The following is a 15,045-nucleotide window of genomic DNA, read 5'->3' on the forward strand; positions in this document are numbered from 1 at the left end:
CAGAGTCAACCTCTCATCACATCTGCTGTCATCACATCTGCTCCTCTGACTCGGACCCTTGCAATTACATTGGGCCTATCCAGATAACTCAGGATAATCTCCCCATCAAAAGGTCCTTAACTTAATCACATTTGCAAAGTTCTTTTTGCCATGGAAGGTAACGTATTTATAGGTTCTGGGGATTATGACATGGACATCTTCAGGAGGCCATTATTCTGCCTATCACACTGGACTATCTGCTGTGTAAGGAATCTTCATGTAATGGAAAGAGGCCTGGAGTAGGACCCAGAAAACCAGGATTCCAGTCTGCACTGTATATTGGCTCACTGTCGGACCTTGGGCTGATCTTTCCCTTTCTGGGCTTTCGGTAAATATAAAATGAAGAGCTAGGCCAGATGATCCAACTCATAGGTGCCTTCCCACCTCCAGTTTCCATGATTCTATACATAAGCTTTAGGATTGTGGTTCTATCTAGCCATGCTTTTTATCTGCCATGTGCCACTGCTTCCTACCTGCAGGGTAAAGGGAACATGCCTTCTGAGAACAGGGAAGCCTGCGGCAGACTCCCCACTGTCCACTCCTGTTCCCTTTTATCATATGGCCTCCGGGCCTTTCATCCAGAATGGCTTTCAAACCCCGGCTATTGATTTTCCTGTCACCTCAGGTTGTACCTTCCCACTCTCCATTTTCTTTTAAGTGGAGGTTTGAAAACCAAACTTGGGGTGGGGTGGAAGATGGCCCACATGATTTCAGGCGCTGGGCTGAAAGAGTAGCTCTTCTAGGAGGCTGAGTGTGAAGTGCTTGGGAGGAAGTAATAAGGATGCCCTTCTATACTCATTTCTGAGAAGAGCCGGCCTGTTCTTTCCTTTGTGGTTGATGGCTACTCCATCCATGGACTCCTAGTGGTCACTGAAAAGCGAAAGTGAAAAGCCAAATAATTTTCTTTTTGCCCAAACAGGAAACTTGCTTTGTTGAAAGTGAACCAGATGTGTGTTAGGCCTCCGTATTATCTGTTAGTCAAGTAGCTGGTCTTTCCCAGCTGGTATCTTGCAACTGATCACCTCCTCCATCTATTCTCTCATTGATATAATCACTTATCAGCACCTGCTTTTTCTACTGTGCATAATAGTTCATGCATGTGCTTTGAAGTCAAATGTTCATTTAGTCAATAGATGTCTATTGGGTGCCTACTTTATATTGGGCACTTGGCACTGGGGACAAAATGACAAGCAAAACAGATAAGGGGCCTGTCCTCAAGGAGCTTATACTAATGGAGGAGACAAATGGTAATCATAACAACATGAAATATGGAACTACTATGTTTTTTATTATAATATGTCATTTACATAATTTAAAAACATGAGCAAGCAAAACTCATTTTACAAGGCTGTATGTATGAATACTTGAGGACCTGCATCAAATACATGGCAGTGCAGGCCCATGACAAAGGCTGGGGAGAGAATAGGGTGCCGACAGCAGGGCTGAAGGACAAAGGGGAAAAAGTAAAATTGACAAGAAACAACAAATAGAGGAGGCTTGCTTGGGATGACAAGAGTGTGTTGTGTACTGGAGAAGGTGAATGACTTATATCTGAGATCCCTTAAATTAGAAGTCAAGGGGCATCTGTGTGGCTCAGTTGGTTAAGCGTCCAACTTCAGCTCAGGTCATGATCTCACTGTTTGTGAGTTTGAGCCCCACATCGGGCTCTGTGCTGACAGCTCAGAGACTGGAGCCTGCTTTGGATTCTGTACCTACCTCCCTCTGCCCCTCCCCTGCTCATGCCCTCTCTCTCTCTCAAAAATAAATAGACATTAAAAAATTTTTTTAAATTAGAAGTGAAATCTGAGTCTGGGCAGACCCACAGCTCCCTAGGCACCATGCAATCCATTGGGGTGGATGACAGGGGTGGGTCATGGCTGGGGTTGGAATGGGTGACAGGGGGATTGATCAGCCCTGGAAGAGTTAAATGCCATGAACAAAAAGCTGGTGAAGCTATGAGACCTAATTACAAGAGGGCATGGCCTAGTTTGGGGGTTAGGAGAGTCTACCTTGGAGAAAACTTTTGAGCCAAGAATTAACTGGGTGAAGGATGGGGTGCGATGAAGACAGAGCAATCTGCTCAGATAAAGCCCCCAGGCAGGAAAAGTTGTGTAACTTTGAGGACCTTGGAGAAATGTGGGAGGTGAAGGGAGAGGGGAAAGAGAAACCACATATATGGGGGAGTTTGGATTTGCTAATGTTACATTAAATCTGTGCACAAGTAAACTTCCAGTGTCCTCATCCATAAAATGGGTATAGTAATACTTTCCCTGCAGAGTGGCTTTGAGGATTCACAGGGATAAAGTACTCCAAGTGCTTAGCCCAGACCTTGGTCTATTATAATCCAGAATAAGTGGCAGCAACTGTTTTTATGACTGCAAGGTGCACTGTTGCTGGGGGCTTGCAGTGTAAAGACGAGATTCAGTGCCTGTCTTGGAGCAGCTTCTCATACAGTTGAGGAGATCAGCAATAGCTAGTTTACAGGTGTGTGTCATAGTTTCTCGGCTGACAGTGCTGGGAGCGTGAGCCCAGAGGCGGCAGCACTGACTCTGGCGGGGAGTCAGGGAAGGCTGCTTGGAGGGGGAGGCATCTACATGCACAATCAACATGAGGCACACATAATTCTAGTCAAGTGGGAAAGCAAGGAACAGCTCTGCTCCCTGGGAGCATCTGGGATGCAAAGAGACAAACAGCTGTGTTTCTCGCTCTCCTGCGGAAGAGAAGGAACTTGAAGGTGTTGCTTCTCTTATTAATCCAGCTGTGAGTGGGTTTTTAGAACAGCTGTCCTCCCCATCCTGAGACCCTGAGGAACGAGCAGTGGAGCCTCTGAACAGCATCATTAAAATGCTTCCCAGGAAGAGACTCAAGCTGAGCTGGTGAGAAGCTCACAGCAGCAGCGGTACCAAGGGATGTGAGCTCAGAATGTGAGGCCGGAATAGTTCCTGTCTAGCTTTGTGCCAGCTTGTGGAACAGTCTGGGACACGTCCCCTCACCTTTGGGCCTAGGCTTCCTCACCTGTAAAATGAGATGATTGGCCTAGATGACCTCTCGATGACATTTGTTCTTCTGACATTCTGTATTTCCAAAAGGAAACTAAGAAATGGCTACAGGACTTCCTAGCTAAGATTTTGGGGGACAATTCTAATGAAGAGCAAAGGAGGAAATGGATGCAATTTCCAGGTAATTCTGACTCCTTCTCAAAACTTTTGTGCTTGAAAAATCTATGCATTTTCAACCCAAGTGAGTTTGGGAGCCTAAATATATATCTGGCAAGCTAATTAACTTCTTTATTTCATTTTCCTAATCTAGACCTAGCACGGATATTTCCAGGAAATATGTGACTATAAACAAGTCACTTAACCTTTTCAAGATTTCCCTTCCTTAAAATGAAAACAGCTGATTGAATCATCTCTTTGGGTCCCTTCAACTCTCATTATCCCTGCTTTTTTTAATTAATGGCTTTGATCCCCATGTAGGTCACTCATCTCCAGCAACAACTGAGATATAGAAAATGCAACCCAGGTGGGCTGCCATCTCCCTGAACCTCAACTGTGATCTGAATACAATGACATGTTTGATGCATGTTTCGAAGGCCAGCAGAAGAGAGAAGTGGTCATAAGCATGGGCTCTGAGGCAGGCAGCTTGGGATCAAATCTGGTCAGTCACTTACTAGTTGTTTGCCTTGAGCAAGTGGCAATCAGATTGAAGCCTGCATGATTCTATTTAGATAGAAAGGACTCAGTTTCCTTATTTGTACAATGGGATTGAATATCCTGCCTACCGCTTAGGAGAGTTGCTGTAAGAATTAAATATGTAGTGCTTTCCAAATTTCTATCTACTGCAGGGTAAAACAGAGTTTCCCTACTAAATAGGCAACTGACTCTTGGCCCCAGGATTTAAGCAAACAGGGAGTGGTGAGAATTAATATCAAGTGGAGTGTGTATTTTCTCTAAATGTAACAGTTTACTCCAACTGACTGTAACATTGTAGGTCTCTGTGGTGTCAGATTGCATCCTTTTTCAAGACAAACCAGAAACTTAGAATTTTATACGAAATTGCTTTATCTTAAAATACTGGCTCATGACTATTTTACATCGTGCAGGTTAAGACACAGGGCAGCATGTGGCCCGCAGTTTGCCAGTTTGTTATCTGCATTAAGTGCTCAATAAATGATAGGAGAACAACCCCATTTCACAGATCTGGAAACTGAGGCCAAGGCACAGAAAGGTGAAATGGTGTCCCCATGTTGCATGGTTGGATTATAATAGAGCCAGGACTCTGACACAGGTCTTTTGATTCCTAGTTTGGTGCCCTTTTGCCAACCACAGGAAACCTTCTAGTACCTCATAGCCTGGATGCTACGCTGCCTGGGGCTAACTAGAAGTTCCATGGGAGCCAGAGGCTGGAGACAATGCACCCTTCTTCTCGCCCATATCCTTTCCTGAAGTGCTTGCAAACAGCAGTGGCTTGAGATCTTGTCGAGAACCTCAACCAGTGTGCTTGCATGAAACATCTGCAGCCCAAGGGTGGCTGAGGTCGGGAGGCAGTTGGGATGGGGGTGAGGGGCAGGGGTGGGGGAGTAAGTGGTGATGATTTGAAGCTTCCAGACACCAGATTTGTCTCAGATGCTCATTCCTCACCCCAAGCCTTCCAGCTTACCAACTTTTCTGGAGATCAGAGATATAAAATGTCTTTTAGTTGTGAGGTATCTTTAAAAAAAGTTTACAGGTCAAAATAATCCTCAATACAAAACAATGATAAGATATAATCTCCTTTGTTGTTAAGTACTTGAGCTTTAGGAAATTTTTAGCTAAAAATGGATGGTTTTATTTTTAATAAAGATTAACAAATGAAAATCTACCATAATTCTTACCAGAAAAATCTAAAGGATTTCTGTCTCTAATTGAGCTTTCAGACACTCTCCCCCAACCTGCTTCCCCTGGAGCATCTTCCTCCTTAGGGGAGGCTGATGGATGTACCTATATTGCTTTCTAATATCTCCCGCTTGGGTCTCAATTCTCAACCCTCATTTCCTTCTCTTTAAATTCTATTGCAAACCAGCTCAGCCCTCCCATCAGCATCCTAGGCTCTTACAGTCTCTCTGCCCATCAGGAAGTCCACTCTGCTCTTTCTAAGAACCTTGTTAGGGGTGACTGGGATGTGTAACGTTGGCAAATCACTTCTGGAAACAAGTTTCCCACTTTGGCAGGAGATGGAGCAGAGACTATCCCGCTGAGGGACCAGCATGGCTTATCAGCCTCAGTCCCAACTCTGTGCTCTCTACTGGGGTTTTCATAATTTCTTTTCCTTCAATTGCTTCCTCTCAAAGGTATTTGCATTTAAACAAGAGTTTGCTCCCCCGCTGATTATTTTCCCCCTCTTTGATTCCATTGCAAAGCAGCCAGAGTTGCTGGTGTGTTGGTGTCTGGATGGGCTCCATGGCAACAGCTGGGAGTTGAATGGTGTGAACTTCACCTCTTTCCCTTTGCAGATATGGTTGGCAGAGTAGGCACACTTAGGAGAAATTTCAAGGAAGTGAAAACGGAACTATTTGTCACCTCTTCATCTCCTGGGTCTGCATTGAAAACCTCTGGCTAGATTGCAGTGGGTAGGATTTCTCAGAGAAGAGGGGGCTCTCCTGGGTGACGTTTTAAAGTTAAAAGCACACAGTTCTCTCTAGGGAGAATGGTGCAGGAAGCAGGAGAAACAAGGCTCCAGCAGACTTTCCTGACACAGATCTGGGGCACAACCTTGAGCTGACAGGTGATCTCTGGTTGGTTTGGGTGCTTTGCACACTGCTAGATGGGTGAGGACCCTCTGAGGCTGTACTCCAGTTCCTTGTACCTTTGGGGGCTTGGCTCACCTTGTACTCTAGCATCATGATAAATATACAAGCTTTGGTGTCAAGCAAAGCCAGGTCTAAAATCCAGCTGCATCCCATACAAGGCTGTGACTTTAGGCAAATAGCTTAAATCTTTGAAGCCTCGGCTTCCCCATGGGATAAAATGAGGTTGTTAGTGGATGGGATTGCTGTTCTCAACTCACACCCCCATTCTTCCATGTGACCTTACAGTGCACACATGTACACAGGAGGGTGTTTTTCCCCCTGTAGATGGTGCCTTAGCCATGTGACTTGCTTGGGCCAATGGAATGTTATGACTCGGTGTGAGCAGAGGCTCTGAATGTGGTTCTAAGGTTTGATTTCATTCTCACAAATATGACCCATCATGGGAAGAACATATACTTTACAGTGCCCAGTCAAAATAGAATGAGGGCACACGTGGAACAGACTGTAACCCAATCATGAGCCTGGACACAACCTATGGCTTGAAGCTGAGCACCTCCCAAACTGGTCTGTAGACCTATGAACTAGAAAATGACATTCTTTTTATTATACGCTACTGAATTTGGAGAGTAGTTTGTTATGCAGCATTATTATGGCCATAGCTGACTAATATAGAGAAGTTCCAACAGAAAGGATTCAAGGATAAGCATGCTAATGTTACCTAGATGATGGTGTCTCTGTGTGTCATTGCTTTGTTCAGTCTGCACGAGCCCCGGGGTAGGACTTTGACTTTACCAACTCTCCTTACCCTGGCTTCCCACCGCCACCCAAACCCAGTCCGTGACCTTAAGGAACAACATAAATTTTGCTGTCATCTGCTCATCACTATCTATCTGCCCCCAAACTCTGTGCTTTCTCTGAGACCCTCCCTATTACCTTTATCTTCCAGGCATTTAGCTCAGGCCTACTCCTCTCAGTCTTACATCCTATGTCCATCACTTAATGTTGTGTCCAGGCATACCCAAGACCATCAGCAAGCAAGACTTTTTGTTATCAGGACCTATCCTCTTAGCTGCTGTGGCAGACGCTATCATTGCTCTGCCTATACCCCTTGGCACTCATTGTTCCCAAACTGCCACCTCCTGTGCTTCTTCATAAATACACCTGTGGCTTCTTGTCCAGAGAACTTGCTCTATGGACTATGTTCTACGCTCTATGGGTAGGACAGAAATGCCAGGGAGTTGACTCTGTTAGGTGATGCACAGGAAATGGTGGATAGATCACTGTGTCTTCATCACTTAGATGGGGCACCTCTGAGGTTTATTCTACACTCTTTCTCTGAGGACCCCAGCAGATCTGAGCGCCATGTGCGCAACAGTGGTAACCCTCTCAGAATTCCCTCTGATGTTGACTTCTTCACTTCCCTTGACCCACTCTTATCATCAATTCCTGGGACCACATCCCAAATAAGCTACATGCACTCTGATCTTTGTTTTAAGGTCTACTTCTGAAGGAAGATAGGTGTGTGTGTACACCTATGTGTGTAACTGTGTACAAACGTAAAGATGACACAAAGAGCAGATTATTGTTATTCCTACCATAAATGATACTTTTCTTTCTCTAAATGCAATGCCAGACAGTCAGGCAGTATTCAACAAATGGCAGCCATGGTGATAATGACAATACCTCTGGCAAGGGCAAATCCCTGTGCTTTAGCTGGGGCCCACTTGGCATGGTTCCCCAGGAGTCTTCTCTGTAGACTCTTCTTGTTGTTCTTTGAATACCTGAACTCACGGATATCTGTTTTGCTTGTAGTCCCTCCCTGGTCTGGCCTTAATAGTGATGACAACCCATAACTTCTGAAGAATAATTTAGAGTTTGTAAAATGATTTAATATTCATACAAACACTGGTCATTCATTAAACCGTTACTTTTTAGGTGCTTACTATATTCCATGTATCACCCAAGATGCTGTAAAAATAGCAGAGATCAAGACTAGTGAAGCCTGTGCTCTCATGGGACTTTTGTTCTAGAGGGGAAGAGCCACACAACTTAACATTGAATATAATTAATTGCTGCTCTAAACAAATATTTAAAAATATAATATTTTACAAACAAATAATTAAACAAGAGCTTAAACAGACTGTGATAAATGATACGTAGAAAATGGAACAGATAATGTGACAGGAAGGGATTGGAGAGTACTTTTTAGATAGATGATGAGCACCAGTGGCTACAGAGAGAATAGGTACCCAGGAGTTCAGGTGTTTAGTTAGAGTATGGAGATGATACATTTCATCTTGAAATCTTAAAACAACTTTGTCAGGTACCTATTTTTATTCCCCTCTCTCCCCAGTGAGGAAAGTGTGGCTCAGAAATCAGATTATTTGTTCTGTGTCACAGAGGAAGAAACTGGAACTTGAAACTAATTGTTTGGAAGCTATTCAGACATCACTGAGCAGCAGACCTCAAATGAGGAAGTTAGGAATCCAGATGATCACCCCATCCCACCACAACCCCAACTCCTGTGTTGGGGATATGATTAAGCCAAGAGCCACTTATGAACCCCACCCACCTGCCCAGTGTTACCAGCCAATACATCCAGCAGGAGAAAGGCAACTCTCACCAGTCCTCCCAACAGAGCCAGCTGGGTGCCTAGAGCAACAGACATTGCCTGGCCCACCGTGGCAGCCAAAGATGCCAGCTGCCACCTGGCAGCCTTTGGATGATGCAGTGATTCAGGAAAGTGCCATTGCTAACTCATTCACACCTCCTTGCTGCCTGTGGCAGCCCAGTACCACTGCCTGAGCACTTTACTTCCAGACACATTGACATTGATGGGCTGGGGCTGGGCATGCTGCATATATCCTAATATGAATGTCTTCCCACTCCTTGGGTTCTGAGCTCAGGATGCCATAGATAGAACTTTTCTGAGTTTGCTACTATGCAAAACTAGCCAGTGGTGACTTCTGTCCAAAGTTTCCCTTTATGGGGAAACAGATGCACAGACCAGGCAATGACTTGTTTGTAGTCATTGCAATTATAAGCTCTGGCTAGAACCTAGGGACCCTTCTAAGTCTTGACCTTCAACCAAGTGTTGAAGTATCTGCTATGTGCCAGGCATTGTGGTAGGTGCTGACAAGCTCATTTCTACTGAGGAAGAGAGAAACATCAACACTTATGTGTAATAGAAATATGTGTGGGTCATCTCCAGGGGGACCCCAAAGTAGGGAATCAATACTTCTCCAGTGATGAAGAAGACAGGCAAGATATGTGGGGTCTTGAAGGTCTAAAACAAAGGAAATGCTTGAGCTTTCTCTTGCTCTTACCAGTACGATTTGATTTTTCCATGTGTTGAAACTCAATAAAATATTAAAAATAAAAAATATTCAGGGCATCTGGATGGCTCACTCAGTTAAGGGTTCAATTTTGGCTCAGGTCATTATCTCATGATTCATGAGTTCAAGCCCCACATCAGGCTGTCTATTGTCAGCACAGAGCTCATTTCAGATCCTCTGTCCCCATCTCTCTGCCCCTCTGCCCCCTCTCAAAATTCCCCTTCTCTATGCACCTCCCCCTTTCTCTCAAAATAAACATTAAAAATAAAAATATTCACTGTTTTACTTTCTGGCTCAGTTTTGTTTGAGCATTTAGTCATAAAGACGGGAAACATTATCATAAAGGTTGGTGAGTTTTAGCAGGTCCCCAAACCTCTCTGTCCCTCAGTTTCTTCAAAGAGTTCTTAGGAAGACTGAATGAGTTAAAATACATGAAGTGCTTAAAACAGGGCCTTGCATTCTGCTGTAATTCTTGCTTTCCATCCCAGAGGACACCGTTAGATGCAAATTGGGTATGAATGAGATACTGTAGCAATTGAGACACCTGCAATTTCCAAATCCTGCCCCCGGGAGCTCCAGGAGCCCCATCTGGCCTCAGTGAACTGGGGTCTGTGGATGAAGACTACACCACAGTTCATCTGCAGTGCTGCTGTGAGGATCTTTGTGGGATATCTGTTTGGTGTCTGACCATGATGCTTATTGTTTCTCAAATGACAACTATGTGGTCTGTGGGTTTGTTGTTGTTTGCTGCAGGCTAGTACTTGTCATTCGCTAAAACATACATACAAATACCCGTCCCCCCCACCCCCCAAGGTCCACATCGCAAAGCATTGCTATTGAGAGGCAGGAAACATATTTAGGTAAATCAGGGCATAGTAATGACCCATCACAGTCATTTTCAAAGCCTGCTGAGCTATGACTGGGTTTGGAGAGGTTCTGCAAAAAAAACATCACCCCTAAGTGGGTCTTGGGTCTTTGATGTATGCTGGCATCTCAGGGGAGGGGCTGGTAAAGACCAGGACAGGTCAGCTCTGAGTGGAAGTTTGGCTTTCAGAACAAATCAATAGATGGAAGCTAAGAGCCCAAATCTCGCTTCCGGGAGGCCCTGGTGTATTTGAGACCCAACAAGAAGCATCTGGGGATGGGAGGACTGACAGCCAGCTGGTCCCAGGTATTGGAAGTGGCCACTCCAAGCTAATGAGGGAAGTAAGTAGCATTTGTTTGGTGCTCAGGAGACAGAATATCTCTAAGTTCTCACAGCCTGGGGGAGGCAGGAGGAAGCTCGGTATCTGGGATATGCCAAGGCAAAAATGAGTTCAAAACTCAGTTTTGGTGCCCACGAGAGCACAGTAGACTCTGTAGCTGCTCTGTCTCTGGGCCTTCAAAGATGTCATTGTCCTTCCTTTTTCTCAGGATCTTGTCCTCCAGAGAAGTCCACCTGCCTGCAGTTACCCTCCTAAATCCTGCTTAGGACTTGCTAATTAAAGCATTTCACTGTTCAGAAGCCTTCAACAACTCCCCAGGGCATACAGAAGTCCATATCCTAAGCTGGGCACCCACATTGCTTACCCTACTATGGCCCTCGTGTTCCACTACTTCCTTTACTCCATTATTAACCACAGCATATGTACTCACTACAAATAAACCTGTATTTACTATCTTGGGTACTTTGCCAACAGTGCTTCTTCTGACTGAAGGCCTTCCCTGCTCTTCGCTCATCCTAATCTTGTCATTCATCTGACAAAATCTTATTTGACTGGTGTGTCTACTGTGTGCTAGACAGTGTTCTAGCGCTGTTTGAAATGGCCATAGTCAGATTGCAAAAAAGGCCACAGATTCTTACCCTCTTTCAATCCATGCCCTCTTGCTATGTACCTTTGAGTAACCTCCCATTGTGATTCTGGCCTAAGTCATATGATTTCGCCCATAGGATGTTAGCAAATGCAAACAGAGGCCTCAAAAGCGCTTGAACTCTTTCTGTTTCTCTTGAAAACCTTCTGTCACCCTGTGAATGAGCATGGGCTAGCCTGCTGGATGCTGAGAAACCTTGAGAAACAGGGATGATGGCTCAACTGAGAGCAATCAGTTCCGGTTGACCCCGCATCTGTTCACAGGTGCATGAACAAGCCCAAATTGCCAACCACAGAGTCTGGTGCTAAATAAATAGTAGTTATTTTAAGTTACACTTTGGATGGATTCTTAAGCATGATGGTACCTAATGCAGCCATTAATTTTTCTTGTCAACCTAATGTCTCTTATCCCTTCTGTTGGTAAGAGTAACCTGATTTTAAATTGATAAATGACACTCTTCTCCATGTTCAGTCTATGCTACATGTTTCTGGTAAAACTAACCCACCTATTCTCCTGACTCCAGGGACGGTCAATATATTTCTGACCACCTGGACAGGCACATGGCTTGAACAGTCCAGTAAGACTCAGATCTGGAATTTTTGTTGGAATTCTTGGAATAACAATGCTCTTTTCCCAGTAGGGTTGATAAGTTAGGAGAATGTCACATTCAAGTCCTCACATAGAAGCTCATATAGCTCACACAGATGAGAGAATGGTCAGATATTAAGTCTTGTAGGCATTACATATACCCTTGGACCAGTCTGTGGCTACCTTTCCATCTCTCCCTGGGTTTTTCAGTTACATAAGTCCAAAAAAATCCTCCATTTCTGTTTAAGCCAGTAGGAATGGATCTCTGTCATTTACATTCAAAAGTTTCTGACTTATACACCACTCAAATGCTACCTTCTCAAGGAAACTTTCCCTTAATTCCGAGTGAGAATGGAAGTTGTTATAGACTTTTGCATAGGGTCAAGACGCTAATTTCAAGTCAGACAGACATGTCCTCAAATTCTGGATTTGCCATTTGCTAGCTGTAGGTATGAGGCCAGACATTTAATATCTCCAAGTCTGGATGAAACGGCTACTTTGATATTACACACCTCACAGGGTTGTTGTGAAGAATAAATGAAACTGTATAAATCACTTGGTGCATGTTTAACAATGGCCATTTTTTTTTTTTTAAGTAGGCTCCACACTGGGCATGGATCCCACAGTCCCAAGATCAAGACCTGAGCTGAGATCAAGAGTTGGACACTTAACTGACTGAACCACGCAGGTGCCTCATTTTCCCCCCTCTTTTAATGCTGCAAGTCACATTTTATTAAGGAATCACCCCTGCTCTCTGATATTGGAGGGGCAGGATCTCTTCAGGCTTCAGCTGTAGGCTCTTGAATCAGGCCTAGCCAACCAGAGCACTCCATCACTGTATTTGATTTGTAAATAGCATGTGAGCAATGCCAGGGCAATGGGTGTCAGTTCTGGGACTTTTGTTGGAACTATTAAGGAAGAGAAGCTCTTTCTGTACTGGAGTGGCTACGCTAGAAAGATGAGGCCAGGAGGAGTTTGTGACCTCCGTCTTGCAAACAGGAGAAAAAAAAAAAAAAGCCTGTCTAGGGATGATGATAATACAGAGGAAAGCCAAGGCAAGAGATAGACATCTTTAAGTTTTTCTAACTGGCTGAAATTGAAGGCCAATTTACCCCTTGACTTTTTAGTCACTTGAGCCAATATTTTCCCTTTTTAAAAAGAAATTTTTTTTCTACTTAAGCCAGCCAGAATTGTGTTTCTGACACTAAAAGAGTGCTAAACAACCTCTCTCAGATTCAGGTTTGTCTTTTGTTAAAGGGGTTTAATATTACCTCTCCCATACATATAAGGTGTTTAGCACAGTTCTGGCACATACTGGGAACTCCACAACTGGTAACAGTCCTTCTTCCTATAAACTCTGGGAGTGAGGGTGACCATCCCCCTCTCTTTCAAGGCAGCAGCTCCTCCTCTCTTAGCCAGCTGGCTGGAAATTGCCCAGAAGGCCAAAGAGGGGGCAGCAGCCTTTCTTACCCTTGATGCAAATAGCATCATTTTATCCGGGTGGCTGGAAGAGCTCAGTGGAATGTATATTTGTCCCCGGGCTCTGGTTTCTGATTGCCACCCGGGATGTACCCAGCAGGCAGCCTGCTGTATTCTAAGCACCACAGCCAGATGATAAACCTTTGATTTTTGCTCTTCTCTGCTTCTTGGGAATAATGGATCCATAATGAATTACATCCCCAAGAATAGCTATACTTGTAACAATGCCACAGAGAGGAAGCTGGCAAACCAGCCAGTCCCATGAAATGTGCCTACTTTGTTCCAATCACTCTCTTTGGAATGGGTACCAACTTTGTTTTTTCCATCCCAAACTTTTAATAAGCAGTGGGTTTTCTGAGGGAAGTAGAGAATGAAGGTCATACATCTAGGAGGTTTTATTCTTGGTTTGCTTGCTTTATGCCCTGTCTGTACAATTTTCCTGGGAATTTGGTCTCAGGGAAGGAAGACTGCTGAACCCCTTCTTACCAAATACCTTAGCTGTGACCTTGCATTATGTCAAGGAATTAACACCTCCCTAATAGTTGGGAGATGAGGACTCATTTGTATGCTGTCCAAGGTGCTGATAAATGATATTCTTATGGAAATCTCAGGAGAGAAAACTTGGCCCAGCTCAAAGACTGCATTATGCACAAAGAGATGCGTGGTAAAGGCTGAGTAGGAGGGCTGCAAAGGTTGGCAAAAGTGGAGGTCCTTGGCCACCCTGAGTCATTTCCTGTCAGCATGTCTTCTTGGAAGTCCATTGCTGTCTTGGCTCTCTTTGAGACCCTGGGGTCTACACAGAACCATATGATGAACAGTCAAGAGGATGATAAATATGACTTCCTAATACTCAACTGAGGTTGTAGGTAAATGTAAGAAGAATCAGCATTAATTATACTTACTGGCTACAGTAACTGCATACTAGCTATGTGCCAGGTATGGTACGAAGTACTTGGTATCCATTTTCTCATTAAAAAAAAAAAAAAAAAAGATTTTTATTTTAAGTAATCTCTACATCCAATATGGGACTCTAACTCACAATCCTGAGATCAAGAGTCAAATGTTCCTCTGACTGAGCCAGATAGGCAACCCCATTTTCTAATTTAATCCTTACAACAACTCAGTGAGTTAGGTACCATTATTTCACCTATTTTTTAGTCAAGAAAACTGGAACTTAAAGGAAAGATTGCTTGACCCAAGGCTGGGGCTGATGTTCGGCCCCAGAACCCATCCTTTTAGCCACCATGTTATGCCTAATAAAGATGTTCAAGACTGGGTTCTAGAAGACTCAGGAAGGCCAGTCTCCAGCTCATAGGTGACTTAGAGCAAGCCACTTCTCTAATCTGGGCTTTGAATTCTCCATCTGAGTTAGTGGGTCAGCTCTATTTGCAATGAACCAAGTAGGCCTGGCTTAGTGGTGAAATCCCTGTCATTGGAAGCAAGCTTGAGTCATATCTAGGGAAGCACACGGCTGCAAAGTCACAAAAGCAGATTCACTCACTGGACGGCAATAGGTCCACATGACCTTTACAGTTCTCTTTTTCTACAGGAGTCTGATGTCAATATGTTCTTTAGCCTATTTGCAAATCCAAACAGCCAACATTTGTGCTTCCTGGGGCTTGGTCTTGCTGACTACAAGACAGCTCTAGTTGCCTGCTACAATTTGCTACAGTGAGTCAGCAGGAGGCAGGGAGAAGGCACCCATCAGCTCAACCTTCCTCTTGAAGACCTTGCTTGGCTGAGCACAGGGACACTGGGTGGGAGGGCCCCAAAATAATTGCTCAAAATATATTTGTCGCTGATGCTCCCTTTGTCTTCTACAGACATCACATTTGCCCACCCCTCGCAGGGTTCTCACTTCACTGAATACTGAATGCCCATTAGAGAAACTTGTCACTTTCTTATTTGTGGGAAATGTCTGACACAGAAGGGCAGGTACCACTTAAAATGTCAAGGCAGCAGTGC

The 15,045-nt window shown here is 44.3% G+C and overlaps 1 long non-coding RNA gene across 2 annotated transcripts in view; it reads right to left on the minus strand.

Moving 5' to 3' along the window:
* Positions 1 to 844: 844 nt before the first annotated feature.
* LOC120248989 overlaps positions 845 to 15,045 on the minus strand; it is a 49,961-nt gene continuing 35,760 nt past the window's right edge. For both annotated transcript variants that reach the window (XR_005532733.1, XR_005532734.1), the window contains exon 3: positions 845 to 909. This is a non-coding gene — a long non-coding RNA (uncharacterized LOC120248989). The remainder of the gene's footprint in view (positions 910 to 15,045) is intronic.

The sequence above is a fragment of the Hyaena hyaena genome, unplaced genomic scaffold (assembly GCF_003009895.1).
Source record: "Hyaena hyaena isolate Hyena2069 unplaced genomic scaffold, ASM300989v1 scaffold_619, whole genome shotgun sequence".
In the NCBI taxonomy this organism is placed as follows: domain Eukaryota; kingdom Metazoa; phylum Chordata; class Mammalia; order Carnivora; family Hyaenidae; genus Hyaena; species Hyaena hyaena.